Genomic DNA, 9,283 nt, shown 5'->3' on the forward strand with positions numbered 1-9,283 from the left:
TATGTTGCCGAAAGCTGCGGGAGCGATACTGCACCGAGAGAACAGCAACGGTGGTTATCGTGACCGTGGTTATTGTGAGCTGCGGGAGATGTGTCCCGTTATACTTTGTCATTGAACCTTACGTCATCATTGATAACACGCCGTGGCGGTGCACCACCACATATGAATACGCTACTTCACCCGTGTGGAGAGGATACGCAATACTGGACTGTATTTTAACACCATTGCTACCAATCGGCTTAATCCTGGTGTTTAACGGGTTAACCGTAAGGTATATCGTTGTGGCAAATAGAGTCCGCAGAAAGCTTCGCCATAGCAGCGACAATCAGAAAGATGCCGAGGTGGAAAATCGCAGAAAATCGATGATTTTGCTGTTTTCTATATCAGCTAACTTCATATTATTGTGGATGCCCTATGTTGCTCATTCTCTGAAATGGCAACCGGAGAACTATTTTTACGAGGACAGATATTTGAGTTCCCCGGTATACATCCTACAACAATTTAAGTTCATGTTGCAAACACTCAGCATGTGCACCAATAATTGTATCTACACACTGACACAGAGGAAATTCAGAGAAGAGCTGAGGAATGGAGTGAAGTATGTGTTTACATTAAATGGCCATCTGTGTAGATAATGCCCGTGTCTACTGACGATTCAGCGGAGTTTTCAAATAAAGCCGTTTTGCAATGAACAGGTTTGGCAAATATGTCATAAACTCAAACAATCATGTGCCTGGTCGCTCGGAAATTGCAGAATTGACGGAGGATTGCCCACATCTTAAGTTCAGGTTCGTAGCAATACAGGCGTGAATATTACACTGGTTGAAGTATGTTCCAAACTATCACAGACACCCGACTGTTACAAGGGCAGGGATGGCTTCAGGACGTTCCGTGTTTTAGATGTTTCAAAATGGACAGGGTCGTTTAACATAATGTAAAGGGAGTGCGATGGCAAACCAGGGATAGTATCGCAGCTGCAGAAAGGGAGGACAACGTGGAGCGTTCGTTTGTTAATAAAATGTGAGACGAACGCAGAAACATTTGGAGTATTCTGTACAGCTGCCCTCTAACAGAAAAACGGCAATTGGAACAGTGAGGAACCGATCGTGAAGCGGGACTTGGACATTTTCTAGTTTATTTACATGAGTAACTGAAACATCCATAATGTTCTTTGGCATCTCCCCAGGGTAAAAGTTTTAATTATGGCGTAATTTCTTGGTAGTGTCCAGGAAGGATTCATGTCACTACAAGAAGACAGGCGCGCTAGCGAACAGTACGTACCGGATCTAATATTAGAAAAGGAAACGGGTCAGATGACAGATCTCTCCGCGGGTCAGCATTTCAGAACGATAGGACAGAACTCCCTCCATTTACCTTGCCCAGGGATAGGACCAGAAAGTATGGAGTGTGTTTAATTGGGGGTCTGCGAATTATGGTGCTGCCTGGCAGGAGTTTAGGAAGGTACATTGGGAAATGATGCACTCGGGTTATTGCGCAACAGATATGTGGAGATTGTTTAGGGAGCAGTTACACGGGGTTCAGTATAGGCTTGTCTCAGTGACGCAGGGAAAGGATGACAGTGTAAAGTAACCCTGGGAGACAAGAAAGTTGGACAACACGTCAAGAGGAAGAAAGAACGATACTTACAGAACAGGAAGAAAGGATCAAATAACGCTATAGCGAGTCACAATGTAGACAGGAAGGAATATAACAGTGGACTGAAAGGAATGATAAGGGGATTTGAGAAATCCTTGACGAGTTGCACTGTGAAGAACAAGAGGAGACTGGGGAGAGTGTGGGCAAATCAGAGGTAAAAGAGGAAAACTTGTGTCTGGAGACCAAGGAAACAGTGAAGATCCTTACTGAATGCATTGATCAATGTGCCCACAACGTAATAAGGCAGATATGCTCGAACGTGCCGACGCTGAGAAAGAGGATGCGCTGGAAACTTGGGAAAACATTATAATAGATGATTCCCGGGTGCCGGAAGAGTTATATTCCAGCTAATTTTGGAAAGCGAACTCAAATATTGGTGAGCTTTTGGACAGGATATTTGTGTTTTCAGTGGCCGCGGAAGTAGAACTAGAAGATTGGAGCGTGGAAAATGTTATTCATTTGTTGAAGAAAAATGACAGAGATACTTCTTGGAATTATAGACCAGGGAGTCTTACATCAGTAGTGGGTAAACTACTGGAGACAATTACTAAAGAGGGAACTAATGAGTATTTGGAGAAACGTAGTCTGGCTACGGAGAGAAAGCATGGTATGTTGTCATTAATGAGCCAGATTGATTGCATTGAAAAAGTGAAAATAAAACTAACGGATGAACCAGGACAGTCGATGTGGGTGCATTAATTATGGTCAGGCGTTTGATCAGTTCCCCATAGTAGACTCAGAAAGTCAGGAGGCATGGGATCGAGGGAAACCTGGCTGCGCTGATTCAGAATTGGTTTCCTAACAGACGGCAGATGATGTCTTAGACAGAATAAATTTTGGCGGGAAGACAAATGGCAGCCGTGTTCCGCATGGAGAGTCGAAATTTCTGTACACTTTACAACTCTATTGCGAGTCTGCAGTTACAGTACTCCGTGAAATAGGGCTGAGTAATTAATCTTTTTAATCTGACCACACAGCGGCACCCGGTTAATTAATGGAATTAGGGCTGATGACGTAAGCAAATGGCTGAGCTATTGACTGCACCAGCGCGTTTTCTGAACTGACCTGTTATTTACATATTACAGGGCAAACGCTACAATGTCTGCAAAACACCTTTTCCAGTGGAGCCCTACAATTTAAAACCAGCATTTCAAAGTGCTCAGCAGCAGCTTCTGGCGCTTATTAAAAGAACCAGCCTTCCAAAATGCCAATTCTAAATTCACAATTCAAGTACACACCAATTTACCCTAAAGCTAATTTACCTCTGAATCGTTGTTTCTATCGTATCGAGTGTAGATACGCTCATATTGAGATCCATTTAACCCTGAATCCACATGGCCGGTGTGGAATCCGTGTCTCCCTCTGAAATCAATAATAAATGAACCACACAAAACTACACAAACTGAAAACGCAGTGAAGGCAAAGCAAATATCCGGGCTCACACTTGTCTTCCTTCAAAAGCATCGCAGGCAATTGGAGAATACAGAATAAACAATTTCAAAAGCTTCCATCTTCTCATGCTGTAACCATCCGTTAACTCAGTCTCCATGCTTTAGTGTGTGCAAGGACAGAGGGATAAAACAGTATTAACGACTTTCTAGATTGGTCGGTGCTGTGGGACACTGAAGCTCTAACCCAGATATACAGTCAGACATCCATAGGGAACCACTGCACAGAAGCAGGGTCTTCAGCCTGTCCAGTCAGTGAGGAAATATTTAAACTGCCTACTCCCATCGTCCTCACCCGGACCGTGGCCATCCATATCCCTCTCATCCGTGTGCTCATCCAATCACTCCTTAAACGTTGAAATCGGAATCACAATTACCATTTGTGTTGGCAGCACTGTCTACACTCTGACCACTCTCTGGGTGAAGAAGTTTCCCCTCATGTTTCCCTTAAACACTTCACATTTCACCCTTCACCCATGATCTCCAGTTGTATTCTCGCCCAACATCAGTGGAGAAAGCCCGCTTGCATTTACAGTGTCTATACGCCTCATACTGTTGTATACCTCTGTCAAATCTCCCCTCAGTCCCCTACCCGCTCGGGAATAAAGTCCTGACATATGTAATATTTCCTTTTAATTCAAAACATTCAGTCCCGGCAATGGCCGTGTTGATTTTTTTCTGCATTTTTTCAATCTTATTTGCATCTTTCCTGCAGGTAGTTGAGCCCAACCGCACACAATATTCCAAATTGGGCCCCAATAAATCCTTAAACCATAACAACGTAAGATCCCAACTCCTGCACTCAGTACCTTGGTCTATGAGGGCCAAAGTGCGAAAAGCTGTTTTTACGACCCTGTCCAACTGCGCAGCAACATTCATTGAATTATGGACCTGCATTCCCAGATTCGTTTATTCTATCGTACTCCTCAGTGCCCTATTTCTCATTGTGTCAGACCCACCCTGGGTGGTCCTCACAAAGGGCAATATCTAACAGTTGTGTGTGTTAAATCCGATCTAATAATTCAACCCATTTTTCGAGCTGGTCCAGATCCTGCTTCATGCTCCGGTACTCTTCCTCGCTGTGGCCTACACCCGTAATGTTGCTGTCATTGGCAAATTTGCAGATCTAGCTAACGGCATTATTATCCAGATCATTGATATAGATGAGAAACAAGAACGGACGCAGCAACGATCCCTTGGGCACTCCGCTCATCACAGGTCCCCAGTCAGAGAGACAACCATCCATTACCGCACTCTAGCTTCCCCAACGCACCCGATGGCTAAGCCAATTTACTTCCTCATTGTGAAAGCCGAGCGATTGAATCTTCTCAAGCATTCTCCCACACGGAAACCTGACACATTTTTTCAACCGCATTGCGGGTAACTACCTAGTGAAGCTCTGTGAGATTGGTTAGACATGACCTACTACGGACTGGCCCAGACGGACTATCGCTAATGTTCCTGTTTGTCCAGATACTTCCCTTCAAACCCCATGACCAGGGTAGTCCGAAAACCGAGAGCAGCAGGAGCTCAGCGGTATATTTGAGGCGGTACTTGATATTCTTCATGATTGGTCAGGGCGTCAAAGGATATGGTGAGAAGGAATGTTTATGGGTTTGAGTGAGATCCGAGATCAGCCATGATGGAAAGGCAAAGCAGACTCGATTGATTGAATGGCCTGTTCTGCTCCTGTGTCGTCTGGTCTTGGGTGTTCAACGGTGGCAAGGGATTTTCTGGTCTGTTGGCTTGGGTGTTTCCTGTGATGGCATGGGCTGTATCCAAGGCTTTTATAGACAAAATGCTGGAGGAACTCAGCAGGCCAGGCAACATCTATGGAAAAGAGTACATTCGACGTTTCGGGCTGAATGCCTTCTGCAGGACTGGAGAAATAAAAACAGCTGAGGAGTCGGGTTAAAAGATCGAGAGAGGGCAAAGAGAAACACAAGGTGATAGGTGAAACATGAAGGGGAAGGGATAAGGTAAAGAGCTGGGAAGATGATTGATGTGATGGGCGGGCAAGGGGATAGGGTGAGAGAGGGAAAAGGGGATGTCAAGTGGTGAAGGGGGTGGTATGGGGCATTACCGGAAGTAGAGAAAACGATGTTGATTCCATCAGTTTGGATGCTACCTACACGGCATATCGATAGGGTAAATATGAGAGGACATTTTCCCTGGGGTTTGATTCGAGAAAAACGAAGGCACAAAAGTTAACAAAGGTGAAATATTTCGTGGCAATACGCGGCGGAACCGTCGTGCGGCGGTGAGAGTGTTGAACGAGTTTCCTGAGGAAGTGGTGGATAAGGTGCGATTTCAACATTGAAGAGGAAATTGGATCCGACATGAATGGGAGGGTTATGGACGACATGGTCCAGGTGCAGTGTCCACGGGACTAGGGAGAGGATCAGTTCGGCGCTGGAGGATGAGCAGAAGAGCCTGTTTCAGTGCCGGACTGCTCGATGACTCTGTGACCAAATGCCACTGCGGGATGTTCTCCAGAGGGGTAAAGATCATCTCAATTGGCAAAAACTAAATATTTTTTCCAAGCACGAACTAGAAGTAGGAATTACCTATTGAATTTGGCGGCTCCTGACTTGGCCTTGAGCAAGCCCGGCAACTCATTTGATTGAATGTATGAGCATCCGGGACGACGCTGAGGGAACCGAACATGCCGGGCAGCATCTGTGGGGTAATATCGGCCTTTCGGGTGGGGGAACTTTATCTTGATTAGTCATACAATCCATGATATACAGATCCTCGGGGAGGGGATCGCTGCGCACAATTAATCATTTTATTCTCATGCCCATACAAAGGGGTTCGGCAGGTAGTGCCAGACTGCTCCCAGATATACCATGAATCCACTTTCCCGACACGCAGATATTCGTGCAGCTGTAATTTCAAGCCACTGCACAGACAAAAGCTCAGCTATTGATGCTGGTTTCAGAATGCTGCGTTCTTTCGAAAGCGTCTCTCCTCGGACCTTCACTCTGTTCCTGATGTCCGGTAGCTGAATTGACGAGGAATTCCCGTTGTAAACTGATGTTTCATGAAATGTCAAAGAACCCCCGCCCCCTGCTTCTGCATGTTCCTCTGTCTAAACACGATGAACAGCGGACTTCAGGAATAGCTCACTTTATATATCCTGATGCTTTACTGTGCACGTGAATTATGTCCCATTACGCGGTTCATCTCTGTTTAGCAGCTTAATGTGCACGTTATCTTCTTCCCTCAGTTAGTTTGTCAAGTCCACCTTTACAAATGTTCTGGTAACTCAATCACTTATTAAATATTTTTACTAGCATTGTTATGCATTAAAACCAAAGTTGTAGTATATTTTCTGTTTTTTTCCCCCTGTCTCTAGGAGTAAACGCGACAGCAGCGGTGGAGGATCGGGTCTGTAATACAGCGTGTTTGTTTTCTACCACGCGCTGCATACTTGCCGGCATCTGTGTTTTCGGCTGACTCCGGGAACAGCGCAGACAGTGACAGTTTGCGCCAATACCGGCAATGTTAATCTTTCATATCGTGAAAAATTTATCACCGGCACAAAGTAACAGTGAATCATACTAAAGGTGGGTGATCACAGAGAAACAACAAGGGAGTGCTGACTTTATTGTTCAATTAAAGTTTCGATCATTTGCACCGCAGCAGAGTCTCCACTCGCAGGGTTAGAGTGGAATCAGCGCTGAGGACTCACCCACAGGATTACACACTACTACCTGCTCAGATAAAGTCCTGTCATTACACCGGAGCAGAGTCTCCACTCGCAGGGTTAGAGTGGAATCAGCGCTGAGGACTCACCCACAGGATTACACACTACTACCTGCTCAGATAACGTCCTGTCATTACACCGGAGCAGAGTCTCCACTCGCAGGGTTAGAATGGAATCAGCGCTGAGGACTCACCCACAGGATTACACACTACTACCTGCTCAGATAACGTCCTGTCATCACACCGGAGCAGAGTCTCCACTCGCAGGGTTAGAGTGGAATCAGCGCTGAGGACTCACCCACAGGATTACACACTACTACCTGCTCAGATAACGTCCTGTCATTACACCGGAGCAGAGTCTCCACTCGCAGGGTTAGAATGGAATCAGCGCTGAGGACTCACCCACAGGATTACACACTACTACCTGCTCAGATAACGTCCTGTCATTACACCGGAGCAGAGTCTCCACTCCCAGGGTTAGAGTGGAATCAGCGCTGAGGACTCACCCACAGGATTACACACTACTACCTGCTCAGATAACGTCCTGTCATTACACCGGAGCAGAGTCTCCACACGCAAGGTTAGAGTGGAGTCAGTGCTGAGGACTCACCCACAGGATTACACAATACTACCTGCTCAGATAACGTCCTGTCATTACACCGGAGCAGAGTCTCCACTCGCAGGGTTAGAGTGGAATCAGCGCTGAGGACTCATCCACAGGATTACACACTACTACCTGCTCAGATAACGTCCTGTCATTACACCGGAGCAGAGTCTCCACACGCAAGGTTAGAGTGGAGTCAGTGCTGAGGACTCACCCACAGGATTACACAATACTACCTGCTCAGATAACGTCCTGTCATTACACCGGAGCAGAGTCTCCACTCGCAGGGTTAGAGTGGAATCAGCGCTGAGGACTCACCCACAGGATTACACACTACTACCTGCTCAGATAACGTCCTGTCATTACACCGGAGCAGAGTCTCCACTCGCAGGGTTAGAGGGGAGTCAGCGCTGAGGACTCACCCACAGGATTACACACTACTACCTGCTCAGATAACGTCCTGTCATTACACAGGAGCAGAGTCTCCACTCGCAGGGTTAGAGTGGAATCAGTGCTGAGGACTCACCCACAGGATTACACACTACTACCTGCTCAGATAACGTCCTGTCATTACACCGGAGCAGAGTCTCCACTCGCAGGGTTAGAGTGGAATCAGCGCTGAGGACTCACCCACAGGATTACACACTACTACCTGCTCAGATAACGTCCTGTCATTACACCGGAGCAGAGTCTCCACTCGCAAGGTTAGAGTGGAATCAGCGCTGAGGACTCACCCACAGGATTACACACTACCACCTGCTCAGATAACGTCTTGTCATTACACCGGAGCAGAGTCTCCACTCGCAGGGTTAGAGTGGAATCAGCGCTGAGGACTCACCCACAGGATTACACACTACTACCTGCTCAGATAACGTCCTGTCATTACACCGGAGCAGAGTCTCCACTCCCAGGGTTAGAGTGGAATCAGCGCTGAGGACTCACCCACAGGATTACACACTACTACCTGCTCAGATAACGTCCTGTCATTACACCGGAGCAGAGTCTCCACTCGCAGGGTTAGAGTGGAATCAGCGCTGAGGACTCACCCACAGGATTACACACTACTACCTGCTCAGATAACGTCCTGTCATTACACCGGAGCAGAGTCTCCACTCGCAGGGTTAGAGTGGAATCAGTGCTGAGGACTCACCCACAGGATTACACACTACTACCTGCTCAGATAACGTCCTGTCATTACACCGGAGCAGAGTCTCCACTCGCAGGGTTAGAGTGGAATCAGCGCTGAGGACTCACCCACAGGATTACACACTACTACCTGCTCAGATAACGTCCTGTCATTACACCGGAGCAGAGTCTCCACTCGCAGGGTTAGAGTGGAATCAGCGCTGAGGACTCACCCACAGGATTACACACTACTACCTGCTCAGATAACGTCCTGTCATTACACCGGAGCAGAGTCTCCACTCGCAGGGTTAGAGTGGAATCAGCGCTGAGGACTCACCCACAGGATTACACACTACTACCTGCTCAGATAACGTCCTGTCATTACACCGAGTAGTTTGACAACATCGTACTTGGCGTTGCGGTCCCAGCATCGGCCGTCCCTAGAGGCTTCATGACAGGTGCTGCGTTTGGATCTATGAACTATATTGAGTTATTTCCCCATTGGCACAGCGGTTCGCTACAGCAGAGAAATAATTATCAATTAGTGGTAATTGATGTCAATCACTGCTATTGGTAACATTATTGGTAACAGATTATTCTATAAACGAATGTCATTCCGTGCTTCTACCGCATTTAGGAGAGAAACATCAGGACGCAGTGGAATTTCAACGTCAGATCTGTGAAGCATTTTACCCGGCAGACACAGGAGAAATTCGATCAATGGGCTTTCTTTTATCTGTTT

Source organism: Hemitrygon akajei, unplaced genomic scaffold (genome assembly GCF_048418815.1).
Source record: "Hemitrygon akajei unplaced genomic scaffold, sHemAka1.3 Scf000082, whole genome shotgun sequence".
NCBI lineage: Eukaryota > Metazoa > Chordata > Chondrichthyes > Myliobatiformes > Dasyatidae > Hemitrygon > Hemitrygon akajei.